The sequence below is a fragment of the Amblyomma americanum genome, chromosome 1, assembly GCF_052857255.1.
Source record: "Amblyomma americanum isolate KBUSLIRL-KWMA chromosome 1, ASM5285725v1, whole genome shotgun sequence".
Lineage (NCBI taxonomy): Eukaryota > Metazoa > Arthropoda > Arachnida > Ixodida > Ixodidae > Amblyomma > Amblyomma americanum.
In genome coordinates this window covers 379,091,839-379,114,131 of record NC_135497.1, presented here as the reverse complement: position 1 = coordinate 379,114,131, position 22,293 = coordinate 379,091,839, and the positions used below count along the sequence as shown (strand labels likewise).

Genomic DNA, 22,293 nt, shown 5'->3' with positions numbered 1-22,293 from the left:
CCCGCCGCCTCCCAAAAGGAAGCTGTGCTTTCTAGCTCGGACCTGGATGACCAGCGCAGGCTGGTGGACCGGGCCAGGCGCTCTGCACTGAGGACTCCTCTAGGACGCAATCAATACCTTAAGCCATCGTCATCATTTCACATCTACTTTAAAATTCATCTGTTTGAACAGCAGACGATCACGCGTGCCGCCTCACTTACCGGCTAATATCGGGTACAATCGCTTACCAGGTTCAGGCTTCACAGCTGACTGCGAGGCGGTGACGCCTGGCTGCAAAGCTGTTTCAGCTGGGTGCAAAGCGGTGTCGCTTGGCTCGCCGTGCACAGCTGCGGACAGCGTCGACATGCTTTCGGAAACCCGCGCCTTTCCCACGGGCTCCACCACGTCCGGCCCGGTGAGTTTCTGCGAAGACGCTCTCTCGCGATGCTCGCTGGACTGCAGCGAAACTTTGGCGAATTTTCCAAGCTTGGCTGCTCCAGGGCCCTCTTCTGCAGTCTTTGCTGCCTTCCGTTCACCACTCTTCGCTGACGAACGAGTAGGCCTTCTGCCTTTGCCACTTTTAGCCGGCATCTGCCCAGATGTCTGCATTCTTCTTTTCCTGGTCTTCGTTTTCGCACGTGGTATGCAGTTTTCGTTGTTGTCAACATTCATAGAATGGTACGTCACTTGAATGACTCTGACTCCCAATTTTTATGATAAAAAATACATATGATCTATAAATCTACAAATAATACGAATTAGCAAAGATTGGGTTGTTGGGGGCTTTAACGTCCTAAAGCGACTCAGGCTATGAGGGACGCCACAGTGAAGGACTCCGGAAATTTCGACCACCTGGGGTTCTTTAACGTGCACCGACATCGCACAGCACACAGGCCTCTATAATTTCACCTCAATTGAAATTCGACCGCTTCGTCCAGATTCGAATCCACGTCTTTCGGGTCAGCAGGCGAGCGCCATAACTGCTGAGGCACCACGGCGGCACAATTAGGAAAGAGTTTCATGCTTCAGGCAGACAAAGTTCAAATTATATCTGATACTGCTACACTGGTTTGACAGTTCGCTGCTTTATATCGAGAGGGGAAGTTAATGGGCTCCATTTCGGTTTTCTTTGCTATGCAACCCTAATGGACGTTCGGATCCATTCCATGATTGCTCTGTATGGAGCTGACGGGTGGGGCCAGTGGGCCGCATATTTCACGAATCACGAGCGATTGTCAGTGTTTTGCCCTATTCTTTGTCGCTCTCCGCACGTCGGTTTCATCTTGCGCACGCTTAAGCACGGTAGCTGATAAACAGGCACCGTTTCAGCGCACGGCAGCCTGGTCAATGTGACAGGAGACACGACCGCAGAGTGATTGGCGGAACATTTGCAAAACGTATACCATCTCTTAAAAATACTACATAGTTGGCAATACTACGAAGTTAGAAATACAGACGAAGTTCGTCGACCTCCACTGTGTAGCCGACATGCACATACTCACATATTGCATCGAAAGAGTTGGTTCTGCATGCACTCCAGGGCTTATTCTCGCGCCTAGCTTCTACTCGTTTTGAACGTCAAACACGGCCACAAGGGAAACGTCGAGAGCGTTGAAAGCAATCAAGGAGCCGCCGCGGAGGCTCAGTGGTTATGGCGCTAGGCTTCTGACCCGAAAGAGGCGGGTTCGATTCCGACACCGGGACGCGCAGATTTCAATGGAGGCGAAATTCCAGAGGGCCGTGTTCTTTGCGATGTCAGTGACCGTTAAAAAGCCGCAGGTGGTCGAAATTTCGGGAGCCCTTCACCACGGCGTCCCTGATAGCCTGAGTCACTTTGCGGCGTTTTACCCCATAAGCCAAACCAAACCGAAAGCAATCGCATCGTAACAAAATATTGGACGGGACACATTAGCTCCACCTTAGGTGTCTGAGGCTATAGCGTTAATAGGTTAATGCTCATACGTGAGGAATTGCTCATTCTAGACTTTAAATTCAAAGATCCCTGGGAGTCATGATACCAGTCCTGGCGCAGTGGTGCAGCGGTTAAGCGATACGCCACTGCTCTGCGATGGCAAGTGCTGCCACGAGCAGGACTTGTTCGGCCCAGGTTGCTCATCCTGATCAACTTCTTCAGACCAGTCATTAATATAACTGCTACCCGCCGCAGTGAGTTGCTTCTTGGGGTATTTTTCCTTGATTTTTAGCCCACGGTCAACGATGTCGACGACGACGCCGGAATTTCTGCTGCACGAGCTCCTAAACGCTATCGCGTAAAAAATGATGCGAAACGGAAGAACGAAGAAAGAATACATGCATGCATACGCTTGATACAACGCAGAGTGCTGCAGTGTGATGTAAATGTACTGCATGAAAAAATTAAAAACAATAAAAGAGAAGCGCCACATCATGTTAATAAATTGATGTGTCGCAACGAATTCCGACGCGCAAAAAGAAAGAAGAATAGCGAAGAGCAGCCGAGAGCAAAAAAGTTGCGAACAATCCTGTAAAATAATTTATTTATTTATTATTTATTTATTTATTGTACCCTCATGGTTAAAGGCTTTGCAGAGAAGAGTGGGTTACATGGCATAATACAAAATAACGAATAAAATACAGTGATTTCGATTGGAATACAAATTCTACTTTCTCCTGAATATACAGAGTTAGCTAGTGCGTCGCGAAAACGTAGGTCACCTTCAATGGCTGCAATATTGGGGGGAAGACGATTCCACTCGACGGAAGTCAGGGTGAGGTGAGACTGAAAACATGCGTTGGTATGGCATTTTGCAATCCCTAACTTGTGACGATGATCATTGCGACGGGAAATGTATTCGGGTGGTGAAATGAAATCTTCGTGCTGCGTGACGTGGTGATATACCTTGCGAAAAAGTGTTAAGCGGCTGATTTTCCCGCGCGATTTTAAGGATGGGAGGCAAAGGTGGGTTTTCATGGCTGTGATACTTGCGGTGCGGTTTTAATTGGAAAGGATAAAGCGAACGGAATTGTTTTGAATAAGTCTGAGATGAGTCATAAGGTTTCCACGTGCCTGATCACATAGTAATGATGTACATTAATGACTATTAACAGTGAGTTATGCATGATTTATAGAATAAAAGTTTTAGGGACGATCAAGAGGCGAAGTCGCGACGCAAATTTCCTAACATGCGATTAGTATTATAAGTCATGTATTCGATATGAGTAAGCCATGTTAGGTTTCGTGTGATACGAACGCCTAGATACTTATATGCTGTGACAGAATCAAGAGGAATGCCATTCAAATAATATGAAGGAAGTATTTTGGGTGCGTGGGAAACGCGCATGAACTTATGTTTCTTAATGCTGAATTCCATTTTCCATGTTCTGCATCAGTTAGAGAGAAGATTGAGATCGTGCTGGAGAACGTCTATGTCACTGAACCACCGTGTTCTTCCCATTTGGCTCATGATTAGGGCCTCATTACATCTTAGCGCAACATATACGGCAGTATAAAAATGTAGACAGGACGATCAAAGATAGCGATCGCCCCGTCTGCCTTTTTGTGCTGCCCCATGTGTTACTCTAGGAGGTAATACACCTTTAACGTTGCGAAAGCATGTTTCTTCCGGGGATTGTGCCGGCATGTTGCATCCTAATATTTTCTTTGTCTCTGCTCAAAGCCACTAAGCTAAGCTAAGCCAAGCCACATACTCGTGGCGCTCGGTTGTTGGCCCGAAAGACGCGGGTTCGATCCTGGCCGCTGCGGTCGAATTTCGATGGAGGCGAGATTCTAGAGGTCCGTATACTGTGCGATGTCAGTGCACGTTAAAGAACTCCAGGTGGTAGAAATTCCCGGAGACCCTCACTACGGCGCCTCTCATAGCTTGAGTCGCTTTGGGACGTTAAACCCTCATAAACCTATAAACCCATAAACCCAAGCCTCATCCTTGTTTTGTTCATTCAGGAAAAAAGGTACACCTGCAGGCATGGGTTCGGCGTCGCTTCATTCCGAATCCGTTGCATACGACTCGCGAGATTAGCCAAAAAGCGCGATGCAGCGCCGTTAGTTCTAGCGACACCCATGGCAGCCGCGCTAATCATCGGGCGGATATCAGCAGCTGCGAAACTGATTGCTCTAAGAGCGTTGGTACAAACTGGTACAGCCACCGCGGTGGCTTAGGGGTTACGGCGCTCGGCTGCTGGCCCGGAACACGCAGGTTCGATCCCGGCCGCAGCGGACGAATTTCGATGGAGGCGATATTCTAGAGGCCTGTGTACTGTGCGATATCAGTGCACGTTAAAGAATCTCAGGTGGCCGAAATTCCCGGAGCCCCTCACTACGGCGCCTCTCATAGCTTGAGTCGCTTTGGGACGTTAAACCCCCATAAACCTATAAACCCATAAACCCAAGCCACATCCTTGTTTTGTTCATTCAGGAAAAAAGGTTCACCTGCAGGTATGGGTTCGGCGTCGCTTCATTCCGAAGCCGTTGCATACGACTCGAGAGATTAGCCAAAAAGCGGGACTGCAGCGCCGTTATTTCTAGCGGCACCCAAGGCAGCCGCGCTAATCATCGGGCGGATATGGGCAGCTGCGGAACTGATTGCTCTATGAGCGTTGGTACAAACGGGTACAGCCGCCGCGGTGGCTTAGGGGTTACGGCGCTCGGCTGCTGGCCCGGAACACGCAGGTTCGATCCCAGCCGCAGCGGTCGAATTTCGATGGAGGCGAAATTCTAGAGGCCCGTGTACTGTGCGATAGCAGTGCACGTTAAAGAATCTCAGGTGGCCGAAATTTCCGGAGCCCTTCACTGCGGCGTCCCTCATAGCAGAAGTCGCTTTGGGACGTTAAACCCCTCTAAACCAAACCAAACAAACGGGTACAAACTACTGACACAAGGATGTTAGGAGAGATTTTTACTAGCGCCTCCTTTGAAACAGGATGGCGGCGAGCGGCGCCACTCTTAAAGGCTGGATTGTCATCTTTTGATGGCAGCTGTAATTATTTTGGCATTTAAGTTCGTCATCAAAAATCCCACGTTTTTGGTTCATTCCTGTGAACCCGGCATCGTGCTAATCGATCTACTTATGGAATCACTGATTTTTGTTTTTCTTTGTGACTTTTGGTCGTTCGTTGTTTGTAAGTTATTCGTTAGAAAAGGGACCATGTTTGAAACACTGTGTACGGTTATAGCGAAGGGTGCTCAGTAAATATTTCGTCTTCAGCCGTAATTATATTTATGAAATTATGCAGTTAAAAGGCGTTGCATTCAAATTCAAACTTATGATATCCTCTTCGCAATTTGCATATCGTTGTTCAATACAGCGGCCCACGGTGACTGTGCTGTTTCACCATGCGTGCACGACTGCCTTTGCATGCCACTGCAGGAGAATGAGTCCGGTTGTATGGGTGCAGCAGTCTGAAAACCTGGCCTCATCTGACTTCCGGTTCTTTCTGAATATAAGTGAATGCCTGAAGGGTGTGCGCTTTGTGGCAGAGGATGAGATCTCCAATGGTGTGCTCGGCTGGTGCTAAAAGCAGCCCTCCTTCTCATGCGACGGCATTCTGAGACTGGTGCACCGGGTGTGGGAGTGCATCGTCACTGGCGAAGATTTCGATGGAAGTTTGTCTGCTGCTATGGAACGGGACAATGTAAACTTTCGTTTCATTGTAGCATCTTCCGATTCCAAACTTCAATAAAAAATAACAGACAGGATGGATAAGTTATCGGCCGGCCCTAGTATTTACTACAATGCCAATTTTTCCTATGAAGAAATTTTTGTGTTTACAACCTCAATGGAAGAACTTCGATTGAAACTTACTTTCCACATCTATATGTGCATTGCATATATCAGGCAGTGCACTAAGATTTATATAATCCGCGTTACCTTTTTCCATAAGCTTGTCGGGCCATTTCAGTGACTTCGTGTTTGACTCATCAGCTTCGTTATCAGCTTCGCGTGTTCGATCACGAACGTGGCGGTCGCATTTCGATTCAGGCGAAATGAAAAAAAAAACGCCTGTGTACCTAAATTTTATGCACTGTGAGGAACCTCTTGTGGTTGAAATTAAACCGGCGCACATCACTACAGCGTTTCCCATAGGCAATGCTGTTCTACTGACACAAAAATGATGTACAGATTTCGCCGGAGTTACGAAGGAAATAAACCCGAAAGTAATTATTGCTCAAAACCGAAACATAGTAGGTCATGAGTCGGTAAAAAATCTAGTAAATGGGGAATCCAGTTTAAAAATTAAGCAGAGATTTCCTGCTATGGATTTAGCAACAGCGTATGGGGATTCCTATTTACGGCTTGTTATGTGAAATCTTACATCTCGATGCCGATGCAAAAAAAAAAAACTCTGCATGGCAATTAGCATTTAGGCGTTCTTTAAATTCTTCTATAATTTCTCAGAAGAACGGTATAAAAAAAATGAGAAAATTTTATTTGAGAGGTTTTTCTCAACGCATTGCGGGAACTGTTAACATCGTCAGCGCTGCCTTCACTAAATTTGGCGATTTGTAAAAGCGTTTTTCTAAAGTTAAAGGAACGTTAAACGATATACTGAGTCCTCGAGTCTAGTGCTCCAGCATCGCAAATATGTCATTTTAATTGAGAACAAACCAACAGACCATGGACGCGCTAAAAAGTTGGGTAAAACCGAAATAGAGCGTAGATACCGCTCAAGGATTGTGGTAGCTACTCTTGGTGTAGCGAATTATTCGCCAGCCACGATTGCCTCATCGCGCTTTACCTGCAACGTTGAATTAGTGGCAGGTAGCGTGAAAAAGACAAGCCAAGCGGAAAGAGCTGCCGAGCTACGGGTATGCGAAGCGGAACTCACTTCGCATTCTGGCCTGCGTGAAGGCATTGTGCTCTGCGACTTCGGAAGCGCAGGCCAAGCAGGGTCGTTCTCGCTGTTTTTATACAGTGAAGCAGCTGCGCTTGGAAGACAGCTTCGTGGAAACTAGTATCGTGGCCCTATCTGTTGACAAATATAAAACAAGGGACCTGTCATCTATCATAGCGTCCTATGTTATCGGTGCCCAGTCATTCGCTCCAAATCCTGTTTCATTTACTAATCTGGGACGCGAGCGCCGCTTGCGGAAGAGGTTGGAGGACGTCAAGAGAGAGCATTTCGCCGTGATCCTATGAGCGCGTGCTGTTCGTTCGAGTGCGCATTTCAAGCGTTAATGCCCTGACCTGTGGTGCAGGATATTCACCACGCAGTTCCCCAGCATGCAGTACTCAGAAACTGTGAGATTGCGGAATGTGCTTGTGTGGGTAACTAGTGTGTATGGAAGAACCATTTACAGACTGCGTCACCCTACTCTGGACGGATCGAGCAGTAAGCACTAATGAATGAACACTGAAATCAGACAGTAGTCGATCGTTGTCGGGTAAAGTGTTGTGAAGGTTTTATTCCGAAAGGTATTATCCAGCCTCCCTGAAGTACGCGGAACATAGAAACGCGGAGCCAAGTGCAAAGTGCGTATTGGCTAGTCTAGTCAGTGATGCGAGCACCTCATCGCTGCGAGCGCCTAATTTTTGTACTAGTTTCGGCGCCCACCAAAATACGGCGCTCACATGGCAGACTGCATTGTGTAAATTCTATGGAAAAGAAGCATGGTCTAAAACTATATCATACTGGAAAAGGCAGATCAGGAACGAAGCGTTTCACAACTCCAGAGGCAGTGCCCTACTCTTTGAAGCTAGGTCAGGATGTCTTAAAACGCGCAGCTATAAAAAGAATTTTAACGAAGAAGATGACACATGGGCTGTGTGTGTTAAATGCGTAGAAACAACAGAACACCTCATATTAAATGTGATGGTATCCATCACGATGTCGACGCAGGCACAGTCACTCTTTGTAAGGCTCTAGTGTTTAGAGATAACAATAGCCATGCAAATATATCTGCGGTGAAAATCAGCAGAAAGCGATTGGAAGATTAGTGGTTCAAAAGCAGAGAGGTGACATAAGGTTAAAAGGAAGACGTATTTAAAGAAAACGGCTAATTTTAATAAATTACAACATAGTTAAACATAAATAAAAGAAATAAATGGTGGGCATAGCGGCAGCTGCCATCACCACGTTTCATAGGGAATGCTCCATCCATCCATCCCGTCCGTCCGTCCATCCGTTCGTCCATCCGTTCGTCCGTCCATCCATCCATCCATCCATCCATCCGTCCTTCCGTCCGTCCGTCCGTCCGTCCGTCCGTCCGTCCGTCCGTCCGTCCGTCCGTCCGTCCGTCCGTCCGTCCATCCATCCATCCATCCATCCATCCATCCACATAGGGTGCCTCGGTGCCAGCGCTGCCTTCCAGTGTGATGCCATCCTTTGACTGCCCCCACGCCGCCTTTCTCGCTGCCACGCCATTTTGAATCACGGTCACAGCAGGTGGTCGGAGTGGTCGCAGTTGCTCGGTGCAAGCAGCTGAGCTTGCGTTGTTCGAGGTGCAGTGGTTGCGGATGACTCGCTAGTAGTTCTACTTTTTGAGAGTGTTCGACCACATGACTGACGAGCTTGTCAAGTCCGCCGAGCATCATGACGGGCTGTTGTGGGCCAGTGTGCTCCGGGTCAAAGCGTAAAGGCCTGCACTGTTTTCGCTTCCCCCGGGACTCTGAGCAGTAATGAATCTTCAGCAGTAATGAAGCTCAACTTTTAGGTAGCACACATTTTTCCCACAGTCTAACACATCACCACCCATTTCTGCAGGCAATATAAGAATGCCATGCACAGGAATCGTTAAAAATTGCAGTTATTTTAAACTTAAACTTTTCTGCTCAGTTCTTTTTCACAAAGTATGTCCTTTCAAAGTCAATTATTTCCAGGCCTATTCGACTCTAAATTGCAATCAGAAGATTAATCGCTCCAATTTGCGTACTTCACAAAATAGTCTACTGTGCCTACTCTTCAACGCTGCCTCTTGTACAACCAAACCGCGCTTCACGTCGTTTAAACAACCCTCTAAGCTTCCAGCGCATTTCTGGTAGAAGCGCTGCATTTATTTCATCAACCCTGCTGCAGGCTATCACTCCCTGGAATGGCCTTCCGGAAGAAATCGTGAATATTTGTGACCCATATCATTTGAGGGCGGAAATAACGGCCATTTTTTCAAGTTACTAACGTGTCAATAAACATTTGCTTGATGATGTTCCTACTTTTCAGTGACTGGTACTAAAGGTCAAAAAGTTTTGTATAAACGTGTTGCTCACGCTCCTGTCATTACCCCTATCTATATAATCCCCTCATTACACAATACCCCGTTCTTGGAGCCTGTAAGGCGATAAGAATAAAGAAATAGATTACTCTTATTTCGGGATTTAATATTTTAGGTAAGTATTACTGGAATTATTTAGTGACCAAATGTTCTCCCTTTTTTGTGTAGGTTTATAAGGATGTTTTATTACTGAGTACAGATGGACTTGAATAAAATAATTACAATGAAAAAGATGCGCACAAATGAGTTTTACAAACGGAGGAATCGCAGCAGAGCAACCGGTGCGCATGTCCATGCCGCAAGCGAGGTCTGCTTATGAGCGCACGCAATAGCACTACCTAGGGGGTTGTACGCCCGTCAGAAAAATGAAAGGTGTGAAAAAATTGCAGTAATCATTTATCCCACTGACAACGGGGGGCAATCAGTTTTCCTTGGCCTGGTGAAAGGCAACGCAGGCGGAGTGGCGACGTTGGTGTACGGCGGCATCGTTTGTGTATACCAGCGCCCAGCTGAAAACAGATGCAACTGCACCCCTGTGAGCAATAAACAGGCGATCAGCAGGCAGTTATAATCAGAAAGAATAAAAAGCAAACCGACTGCGGTCTTTGCGAGCACTACAAACGGAAACAGCCCGCACAACGAAAGGGAAACCAACCGCAGCGTGCCAGCGGCTTACGACGCGCAGCTGTTATCAAAGCGTAGGATTTAAAAAAAACACGTAGAAAAAGAAAGAAAACAAGTTCTTCTACTGACACAGATCGGAAGCACCAGCTGGGCAACGGGTCTTTATTATATAAAAGCGCGTTTTTCAAACCAGCAGACGGCACAAATTAAGTCATACAATTATATCATCGACCCCCGGATGTTAAAATGGCTATTATGAGTAAAAAGGTACGCAGTGCGATACTGATGGAAAACACAGTTGAAGTCAAAACACACTAAAGCGCGCCGACAGCATGCACGGCGCCGTTGCGATCGCTAGCGCAACTGACCCCATGCGATTCAATATGGCGGCGCCGATGAAGTTGTCTTCACCCTGAACGGCAACGCTGGCATCGAGGCATCCTAAGGCTGCATATGTGCCTCAATGGAGCTTCCTGTATCAAGGTGCTCTTAGACTACAAATACGACGGTCGACACCCTTTGCTGTCGACTCCGATGATCAGGCATAGATGAGCGGGCACAGAGTTTTAACGAAGATAACAGACTGGGATACGCTCAGAAAATTCAGAGACAGAACCGATCCGAGGAGGACATCAGATCTAAATCAATGGTTCCATATACTCAAAAAGGACGTAAACAGACAGACTAGAGATGTCCCAACCGCTCTAAATCATTTCATCACAGGCTCGAGGCTGGCCCACATATAGGAAGCCCACGAGAGCCTCATGAAGAGGCGGAAAAAGCAGAAGCACATTAGAAGGATAAAGAAGAGGATAACGACACTCGAAAGACAGATGGAAGAGTACGTGAACGTGCTTCAGAGTCAGCACTGGGGACAGACATGCTATAAAATGAGTGGGGAGCTAAGGCGCCAGAACACGTTGCAACATCTTCGCTACTTTTTTCACCCAGGACAAACTAAAACGGCGGCATAAAGGCAGCTAAAAAGATTGGTTCACAAATACCGCGGCCCAGCTGAGGGCGTAATAGAGGAACTGAGGTGCAGATACCTGAACACAAAGAGGGCTCATCACCAGCATACCGAGGAGCAGATAATGCAGAGCTAGATGAGGACATCTCGACAACGGAGGTATGGAGAGCAATGAGTCAACTAAGAACCACGTCGGCTGCGGGGGTAGACGGCGTAATCAACAACATGCTGAGGAACTTAGATCTATCCTTGGTCATGGCAGTGATAGACTACCTAAACGAAATATGAAATCGAGGTAGTCTGTTATTCAGTGGCTTACATCTACAAATATAAGAAAAAATTCGTCGCATGAGAATGTGGTACTCTGACGCCATGACTGGTAAATGTGCATCCCCACACCCTACAATAAATATTTCAATAAATCTGACTCGCTATCGTACAAGGCCCCAGGTGTGCCATTGGCGCTGTTATGTGAAGTCTATCAGAAAGGCTTCAGTATTGCTGCCCCTGCCAAGATACCTAATATCATCAAGTCGTGGCCTGCATTCTCATATTCTGCAATATTTAGTTAAATTCATGTTTTATCACTATCTCTTAGTGTAAAGCACTGATATTCGTAGTTGTAAACCACTGAAAAACCAGTTGTTAGTTTGCGCTCGTCCTGTCGTCCTGTGTATGTGTCGTCTTGTTGGCGCAAAAAACCTGTTATGGCGAATGAAGACTCTGGCCAAGTAGCCCGACAACACCACCACAGTCTACCTTCCACAGCACTTCTGTAGAGTGCTGTTACGCTTGCAAGGCCTTTGGTGAGAATAGTCACGCGCTCTCTTTTTACGCCGTTAGGCAGCACAAAGCCTCCCAGAAAAAAACTCTGTCAATAGTGCCACTAACTAAAAGAGATCGCTGACGTCTGTGATATTTTTGCGGCTGAAAATCAGTTCGCGATATTATTACCATATTGTGTGTTCGTACTTCATTAAAATGTTCATAAAAATGGTGCCAAAAGAAAATTTAAAAAAGAAATAAGACGTGACCCGAAAGTGGCTCGAACACGCAACCTTCTCATCTGGAGTCAGACCCGCTACCGTTGCACCATCGAGTGTGTCTCTTTAGCGCCGACTTCAACACGTCATTTAAAAACTAATCCACGCGAACAACGCAGCACAGATGCTAAAACTATGTTACCCGCACTTCGGCTTACGTGAACACATTAAAATTCGCGCATTTATATCAAAGCTTCGATTCTTGGAAGCCACTCAGGCACTGGGTCTTGTATCTTGTGGCCTTCAATAAATCTGCCGACAGATTCAAGAAAGCACCCTCTTCTCTGCCTCGCGTCAATGTCTGCATGTCTGACTGCCATCCTGGATCATGAAATACTGTGCAGGCCCAGTACCGTGTTCATGTAGAAAGGAACCTCGTCTTCATTGTGAACAGGCAAAAATCAAAAATCTGATTCCAAAAGCATCCATCGGTAAAACTTTTTAATCGTGCGTTGTAGAATGTCCCAAAATAAAAAAGCATCCCAACAATTTAAGAAGGCGTGTTCAATAGTTTCCGGCTTTCGGCATATCAATGATTTCCCCAAGGTACAAAAAACCCTTCTCTTCTAGATACATCTTGACTTCAAGAGTGTTCGTATGGAGCTTAAAAAAGAAACATTTGACTCCACCAAGTACAGCCATGCTTTTCACTCGTTTTAGAACTGTCTTCAGTGTCATGAACCTGCACAGTACAACGACTTGTACAGTGAGACCGGAAGTTGTGCCACCAAATCCTTTTGTTTTCTTTATTGCATGGAAATAGTGACGAAAAGATAAATATAAGCATGCTTACGCCACAAAATACGAGGCCACCATACCCCTGCACGACCCCACCTTACAAAACATCAAAAGTCTGGGAGGCACACACATGCATTCAGATAGGGGAGCCCGCTAGGCAACTCTTCCAGGGCAGCATATACTCCCCGCACCAAAGCTAATTTCTCACGATACAAAGATTTCGACGACCGTGGTGATTCGGCGTGGCGGTACATCATGCGGCTTTTGCAGAGACTAAATATTCCCAGCAACATATAGAGATCTAATGTCACAACACAGTTTTTCTCCGCAGGCAAAAACGGATACTGTAAGGTTTGATGTCAATGTTCTTCTTAATTGTTCGTTGTAAGGTGTCCCAGAAGAGCATAGCACTAATGCACACAATAAAATAATGGTAAATTGTCTCTGGTGTATTGCACAGGTGGCAATTCACCGTCCAGGGCGCAAGCATCTCAATAGCATGAAGCCATGCCTTCACAGGCAGCGTGGATGTACGCAGTTTAAAGAAGAATATTTTTGCACCAGAAGAAATGCACATTCGCCTAAATGTTTTAAAGCAATGGCGTCAAAAAAAACACAGAAGAGGTTGGGGATACAACGTTACAGCAAAAAAATGCTCTGTAAGTGTCTGAGTCATCAACCTCCTGGACAGTCTATACAGGTAGTCTAAAGAAAAACGCACAATAAGGAAATTGAGGGTGTCCGCAACTTTTTTAATGAATCCCCCTAAAGGCCTCTCACGATTGTGTCCAGCCGGCGCAAATAGCAAAGGAAAAAGAGCACTGAGACACCTGATAAGCACACCTACTGAAAAATGCTGGTTTGCCGATTTGAAAATGAAAAAAAAAAACGCGAAACAAGCTGATGCACGAATAAGTGATGAAGGCCTATTCCAACAGACTCTAGAGAAACATATAGGTCATCGCGACGCATGCGTTTCAATTAGGAACGCCATACGAAGGCAGCAAATATTCTGTGCATCAGCTGCACTTTCTCACACAGTGGAGAACCTGCAGCACATAGGCAAGTTTTGCAAATAAAAAAACTGTTGCTGACTTGAGTCCGAGCAAACGCACAGGCCCGTACCCATCCAAGCCTGGGTTTGGCGCCTCATGGGGATTACCTGTGAATCCCAGTAGGCTCCACTGTTGCGAATTTGGTGAAGAGGAGCCACTAGGTGCTGAGGGGTCCCTCAGTCGCAAGCTGATGCCACCAGAATGACTTGGCGTTGTATCCCAATGACCCAAACAAAACCCCTTGGATTTATCTAAATTAAAAGCCGCATCTGATGCCTCACAAAACTGTTCAGTCAAATGTAATGCCTCAAGCACACTTTTTTTTTCGGAACAAAAGGGTGACATCATCTGCAGAGGCTAAAATCTTAATTTCACATTGTGCCAGGGAGAAACCACGGAAAGCTTCGCTGTTAATAATACAGAGGCAAAGGGGTTCAAGATAAAGGGCAAACAACAAAGGCGATAATGAACAGCCGTGGCGAACAGATAATTTCAGTGGAATAAGTTTGGTTAGCTCTTGGTTAAGACTCCTTATCGCACAGTCTTATGCCGCTAAGCAAAACATTTGAAATAATTGCATGCTCTAATACCGCAAACAAGAAATCGTGAGGAACTTTAACAAATAACTTGGCAAGGTCAATCCGAAAAAGAGGTACTTGTCAGGTCTCATCTTATACTGTCTCCAATACTGAACGTGCAATATGAATATGGGTTCGGATGCTGCGGCCCCTTATACCACAGACCTGATGCGTGCCTATTAAGTCAGCGAAACCTAGCTGCAGATGGTTGCAAAGAACCTTTGCAGAAACATTGTAATCTACATTGGAGAGAGAACTTGGGCGATATTCCTAAACTGTTTTCAAACTATTTGTATCTGTGCTTTTCGGAATTAATATAGCAGGCCCAGAATAGAAATTGGGGGGGGGGGGAGGGGGGGCAAAAAATCAGCATCATAAGTAGCCTGGAAAACCTCCATCACAACAGGCCATGAGAAAAGGAGCGCGAAAACAAGACGACGGACGAAGACAGAACACACAGCACGAGCTTCTTCGTCCGTCGTCTTGTTTTCGCGCTCCTTTTTTCATGGATCAATACCGACTCGCCCAACATTCCACCCTTGTCAATCACAACAGGCGCTAGGCAATTGGAAAGCGTTTTATAGAACTCGCTAGTAATAACATTTGGCCCACGAGATTTCTGAGCCGCCAGTTCAGAAATGGCAGTTTTAATTTTGTCCAAAGCTATAGGCCCCTCTGCTACAGCACGCTGTTTATCGTAAAGTCGAGGAAAGCCTTCGAATAAGCGACTGTATTCTGATATCACATATATGCCCGCACAACCCCCAAACAGCTTCTGATAATGGTCAAAGAAAGCATAAATAATACCAGGACCATCACTGTATGTGCAACCACCATACTGAATTTCGAATATTTCTTTAGCAAGAGCAGTCTGCCTTTCATTACTCAGGGCCCGACGAGATAGTTGCTCTGCCTGAAACCTACAGGACCAAGATCTTCAAAGGGCCCCCTTGTATCTTTCGGTTTGAAACAGCCGAAGCTCTGCTTCTGCAGCACTGATATCTTCTACATAAGCATCTGGGCTAATCCTCTCTAACTCATGTAGCTCAACCAAACTACGGCCGAGCTCTCGAAGGTGATGTCTCTTAAAAAATGCGATTTGTGCTGAGCCTTCAATAGCCGAGTTTTTTGTTTGTTGTTTAAATATGTTCCTATTTTGCAAAACTGACAGATCACCGCGTGACCATGTGTCTGTCCTTCAAGCAGGTAGATACAGCAAGTTTGAATATTTCGTCTAAGAGCAGGCAGCTATTCAAATTCCAAGGCTCACATCGAGGATGAAGTATGCGCCGAATGTACCTCCCTATCTGAACAGAGACCATGCAGTGATCCATGAAGAATATGCGCCGCACCCAGTAACCAAGAACGCTGGCAACATGTCTGCTGAAACGTAAATCCTGCCAAGCCAAGCACGAGAGGAGCACTGAAATTGTGTGAAATTATTATGTCCCTTAGCTTGCCCAACATCCACACGGTTGCATTCGCATGCCAAATCAGTAAGTAAAGCAGCACTAGGGTCATAACACTTACTTAACACTGCTGGGTCTTTGATCCTACAAACACAATTGAAACCACCCAACAGCATAATTTTAAGATCCGTGCACAAATGGTAAACTAATGGCAGAGAAAAAGCCCTCTATCACGCTACTTTACAGGGGCACAACCACAAATAATTCGCCACTATTTACCCGAAGTTGCGAGGCCACAGCAGATAAGTCGCCTTTCATTATATGTGCTATACTACACGGCAGTAATCCCCAGTGTGTTGGCAAAGAATAGCATGCACCCTCCTGACAAGCCTCCCGAGTGACTAACGATAACATTGAATTATGACAAAAAAAAAACTGGCGGTGGTACAGCTCGGGGGAAACCTGGAGTGACGCAATAGCTACAGCTGGCCGAGAGGAACTTGCTCAGTTGAATTCCAAAGTCACTATTTCGACGCTCTCTTTCGCTATGCGTTCTTTCTTCATCTTCGTCCCGCTTGACACGGCGCATGCGCGCAGCTGTGGGAGCTCGGTTTCGCCCGCGCCGAGCCGCAAGCAGCAGCAGCTGCTCCGCACCACGTGGCTGGTCAAGTGACCAACCACATCACGAACCACGTGATCAGGCGCGCCGCCGGCAGCTGCTCCGCACCACGTGACCAACCACGTGACAGCGCGGCGGCGGCGCCGCCAGGCTGAAGGCTCGAAATGCTACCGTAATGTAGCTATCGCTGCAAAAGGCTCAAGAGCAGATTAAGTCTCCTCATCAGAGGACAGCTTGGTTTCCTGGATGGCTGCCTCCCTCACACCCCATTTCTTTAAAAGATACCGTAACTGTTGTAGCCTTCGACGGTTACGCAAACCCGTAATATTATGGGCAGCGACTCGAAATGCTGCTACGCCCGTCATTTTTGGCGCTTGTTTTATTGAAAGCCATCCCCTGTACTGGGGTGGCCCGCGTGCAAATTGGCGGCCTGTAGGGCAGACATCGCCTTTCGTTTTGAGGCTACCCTTCCTAATGCCCAGAGTGACACGATTTGCTAAGACATTTAAATCAAACGGTTAATTTGTCGCCTCGCATGACATACCAGAATTCGCCACAAACGCATCATAGTTGGATCAAAATGCCATACATCCCTCGCGGTCTCACCTCCCCGCTTGTTACCTTCGTGCCCCAAACGGTCACTTTAACAGGGCGCCTGCTCGGGAAGCGTCGACGTAGCTGTACTTGTTCTCGCAACACCTAACACCGCGCAGATATTTCATCACCATAAGCCTAACTAAGTCTACTGAAAGACAAATGCCTCTCCTATATCTCTACAAGCTTCTTAATCTGATCCCCGCCTTACTTTTTGGCGCCTCTTGCTATGCTTGCCTTCTCGTGGTACGCATTCCATTACCCTAAGTGCACATCGGTTATTTTACCTTCGCATCACATGCCCTGCCCATACCTCTTTTGTTTTCTTTTTTTCCAACTGGGGTATCATTATCTAGCGTTTGTTCCCATACCCGCTATGCTCTCTCACTGTTCCTTACCATTTCACCAACAATTTTGCTGTCCATGGCTCGCTCCGGAAGTCGCTACTTAATCTCAAGCTTTGTCGTTAGCCTCCAAATTTCAGCCCCACACGAGCACTGGCAAGATACAACTGCTGTATAGGCACCTTTAATATTAGAAAAAAAAATCTTCAGAAGTTGCTGCGACGATTGCACATCAGTCTGCCTCAGCGTCGCATGCGGATATCGGAAGTGAGCGAAGTGGCCTTTAAGCCACAGTAGGTCCTCCTGGATAGCGATTGCCTGCAGGTTCTCTTGTGCCTCAACCCTCTACGGCAATGACAAGCATGGTTCAGCGCCCCTAGTCGTCCCTGTCGCTTCACTCGGAAGAACAAGACGCCCAGAGCTTCTGAAGCGATGCATCGAAGGCAGAGGGCCTCTCAGCCACGGCTAAGGGGTGTTGGCGGAGAACCTGCACCTCAGTGAAGACCGCATTCAATAAAGCATCCTCAGTGGTTTTCTCGTAAGAGATGTCTAGGACGCTTGTAGACTCCTTGCCTACATTTCGCATCTGCTTTCTTCAGTGTCTTTGTTTCACTGAATATCACATGGGGTGCCTCAGTCACTCTTTTGCTATGCATTAATTTCTGGCTATTACGATGGTAAACAGCTAAATCTTTATGTCTATCGAAGCCTGCTAAAGCACACACGCCTACTGCTAAGGCGCTTTCATTTAACTGGATCCTATATTCGGCAAGAAGTACAATCCTTGTCGTGTTATCACTCATAATTAGCATGCACTACAGTACAACTTCAGCATGGAACACCTTCTTGATAGCAACAAAGGACAGTTTCGATTCTTTCAAAATCCAGTGAAGTCGTGTTCTTCAGTTCTGTTACATCGGCCACACGCATATGTTCGAGCACGGTAAAGAAAGCTGATGACGATTTCTCGCGTCGTAGTTTACCATCAATCCTCAAAAGGAGTGTTTGAAATTTTTGTCGCACGATTCACCCATCTTTGATTGTTTACAATGGTTTTTGAAGAATGAAGGCAAACCAGTTTCTACTAAGCACGTTGCTGCTCTTTTAAACAGCGTGGCCATGAGAATTACTTTTCCTGTTACAGACAAAAGTAGAAACCAATTCGCCCAGCTTTCTGTGCCTACAAAGCTAGAGCTCTGAAACTTGAATTTCGCATTGATGCCTTCAGTTTTTTCTTTACAGGCCCGGCTGGAATTACTGATTTAAATGGCAACTTAAGGTATCACGGAGTAAGCGAATAACTCAAGAGAGGCGGCTATGTAACATTTTTTTAACCGGACGTGAAGGACCCCACTGCTCCCTACCCTACTGGGCCGGCGTCTCAACACGCTACCGCATAAGCAGCAGACGACGCCGCTGCGCCCAGCAGCTATTTGCTGCGCCGTCTGCCAAATACACCCAGCAGTCCATCGGAAGCCGCGTGACTTGCGGCAAACTTTTTGGCATGTAGCTCGGATAGTGACGGCCTCTCCTGAGTTTTCCTTCCTCCACGTAAAGCATCAAATTCCCATGGTACTAACTTCCTTGCGGCTAAATAATACAAGATACTAGCATGTATACTACAATTTTTTTCAGCGAAAATTCTACAAGCGCAACTTGATACATCCCTTATCTTAAGGAATGTGAAATTGAATATGAGAATGTGGAAAACCACAAGTCGGTTAACACACCTTGTTGAAGACCCCGCGTGATACGTTCGATGCTCTGCACTAAGGGTTCTAGAAACTCCTTTAGGTCTGCTTTCGTAAATGCTGTGGAACCTTTCGCGCGACCACTTAAGGAACCATTTTTCCGTCTTGTTTTCGTATTTTCTTTACGTCATTCTCGCCAATTAAAATTGTATTGTGACAGTCATCGTGATAAGCACTGTGCGCACGGAAATCCCACTGATACGCGCTGAGATATGCGCTGTGCCTTCCTTTCACTTACTCAGTTCTCACATAAGTCATGTGACCATTCCGGCTGTATATATTGCGCTACGGAACATTAAAAGGGGTCGTTTCTTGGTCACCATCACGAGCGTCTGTCTGACTGGTCTGACATGGTGTCAGAAGTGGCATGAAGGCCGGCTCCGATGAGGCACCGCAACAGCACCGCCAACAAAACGATGACCAGAAGTTGCTGAAAGAAGAGCAAGTCGTCCCGGTGGCAGGCGACAGGCAACCCTTCGGAATGGCGGGAATAAAGCCTCCGAGGCCCTTCGACTTCCAAAACGTCGCTGACTGGCCCGCCTGGATGGAAGAATTTGACGACTACAGATTCGCCTCCGGGCTGCACGAGAAGCCAGCCGAAGTTCAAGTAAGAACACTTCTCTATACAATGGGCAGAAAGCCGCGGGAGATTCTTCGGTCACTAAGTGTCAAAGATGAAGAAATGAAGGACCTCAGCTTCGTAAAGTCGAAGTTTCAGAGCTACTTTGTCCACACCGAGAATACAGTCTACGAGAGTGCTCGCTTAAATCAACGCCGACGGCAGCTGGGCGAAACAGTAGACCAGTTCGCAACGGAGCTAAGCAGGCTAGCAAACAGATGCGAGTTCAAAGACATGAAGGACCGCCTAATTAGAGACTGGTTCGTAGTCTCTCTACGGGATGAGGCTCTATCGGAAGGACTACAAACGCTTCACCGCTCCTCGCATTGAACAAGGCCTTGGCAAAAATGTGTACGAGCGAAACGGCGTCAAACAGCAAGTCGAGCTTAAAGGCAACGAGTGTACGGTCCCGGAAGCTTGTGTCGGCGCAGTAAATAGGAGGAAAGCCGGGGTAAAAGCGCATTTTCACGCGGAAAGAATGCTTATTGTCAAAAGAGCTACAGCTTCTTCGCCGGTCAGTCTCATCCGAGAAGCAGTTGCCCAGCGCTACAAGAACTCTGCAGGTTATGCCGAAAGTTGGGCCACTTCGAAAAAGCGTGCTGAAAAAAGCAGGCAGACGGGAATCTCGACGGCATTGCCGAACTTGATAAGAAATTTCTTGGCACTGTCGAGCAATCACAGAACAGAGCGTCTGCGCACTTCGTCAAAGTACTGACAAACGACCACGAAGTTGGCATGAAGGTTGATACCGGAGCAGAAGCGACTGTCGTAGGTGAAAAGTTTCCGTTCCTTCCACGTTCCCTGGATCAAGCAGGCGATCTGATCGAGCCAAGCAATGCAAGCATCCGTGCAATCGGAAAATTTGATGTTGAAATAGTTTGGAAAGAAAACCGTTCGCAGCAAACTATTTACGTCGTACACAACTTGCACACGCCCTTGATGGGATTGCCAGCTATCAAAGCCCTAGGAATTGTACGTTTTCTAGATGAATTGCTGACTGCTGACGACATAGTAAGCAGGTATCCTAAGGTATTCTAAGGGGCAGGATCCAAATCTGGGGAACATGCGATATGCCTCGTGCCGAATGCAGTCCCGCACGCGGTGTCTACACCTCTGCGGATCCCTATACCCATGAAAGTAAGGGTCACGGAAGACCTGGACAGGCTAGAACGAGAAGAAATGATAAAAAAGGTTAAAGTGCCGTCAGAATGGTGCACGCCTATTGTCCCCGTTATTAACCCGTCTGGAGCAGTAAGAATCTGCTTTGATTTAACGCTACTGAACCAGTTTGTAAGACGGGAGCGCCATCAGCTGCCAACGGTGGAGCAAGTCATGGAGATCTTCCAGAAAGCTAAGGTCTTCGCTAAACTGGACGCGAATTCCGGATTCTACCAAATACGACTTTCCAAAGAGTGTCAAAAGTTGACCACTTTCATTACGCCGTATGGGCGGTACTGCTACTTCAGGTTACCGTTCGGGATCACATCCGCACCAGAAATTTTCCAAAGAAAGTTCTCGCAAGTCCTAGAAAGCATAGACGGTGCGCTGAACTGTATGAACGACATTTTTGTGTACGGCAAGAACAAAATGAAACACGACAGCCGCCTTCGTGAAGTTCTCAACCGGCTGCAACAGACGGGCGTGACCCTCGACAAAGAAAAATGTTGTTTCTCTGTCAAGCAAGTAACCTTATTGGCATGATCTTCGACGTCAGCGGGGTGCGCCCAGATCCTGAAAACATAAGGGCTATCAAGGAATTGCCCCGACCTGAAAACGTAGCTGAAGCTCGATCTTTGCTAGGCATGATGAACCACCTCGCAAGGTTCCTTCCTGATGCTGCGTCTACGTCGGCGCCTCAACGCAGCCTCCTCAACAAAGACAGCGATTGGTCATGGAAACCGAACAAGAGGATGTCTTTGAGAAGATCAAGGCTACTCTCAGCTCGAGCAGGTGCCTAGCAAGGTACAACCCCGGGTACCTGATGATTGTGTCGGGCGGACGCGTCTTCGCAAGGACTTGGTGCAGTTTTACCCCAAGATCAGCCCTCAGGCGACAGACACCGTCTAGCATATGCCTCTAGATCTTTCGCGAAAACTGAGCAGAGGTGTTCACAGATCGAGAAAGAAGCATTGGCTTTGACTTGGGCAGCGCAGCGCCTCGACGAATTCCTGAGAGGTCTCAAGTTTATGTTTGAGACAGATCACAATACCCTCCTTCCGTTGCTAGGTCGTGATCCCCTCGACTCTATTCCACCTAGAATTCAAAGGTTCAAGATGCGTCTCATGAGATACTCGTTCACGCTTACACACGTCCCGGGTAAAAGCATCGCTACGGCGGACACTCTTTCTCGGTATAGAGGTATGAACACGCGACTAGCAATCGGAGAACTGTCTGAAGCTGACGTCTCGGTATACGTGGACGGTGTTGTCCGATATGTGCTCTCGGATAACATACTAGACCGCATAAGCTCAGAGCAGGCAAAGGATCTAGAGTGCGCCTCTTTTCTCGAAGCGTGCTTGTACGGCTGGCCTGAAAAGGGCCGCGTACCACGAGTTCTATTTAAAACAGTTTCGGGCATATCGCGGCAACAAGGTATGCAAGAAGCTTCTTCTGAAGGATTCCACACTTGTAATTCTACGACCGCTGCGGAAAGAAATGCTGCAACGAGTCTACGAGGCCCATCAGGGCATCGTCCGCTGTGGCGAAAATGCTAAAGAATCGGTCTGGTGGCCAGGCATAAGCCCGGAAATAGCAAGAACCGTGGCCAG

At 47.0% G+C, this 22,293-nt stretch overlaps 1 pseudogene; it reads left to right on the top strand.

The window, feature by feature from the left end:
• Positions 1-19,387: 19,387 nt before the first annotated feature.
• On the top strand, positions 19,388-20,514 carry LOC144101439 (uncharacterized; annotated as a pseudogene).
• The last annotated feature ends 1,779 nt before the right edge of the window (positions 20,515-22,293 follow it).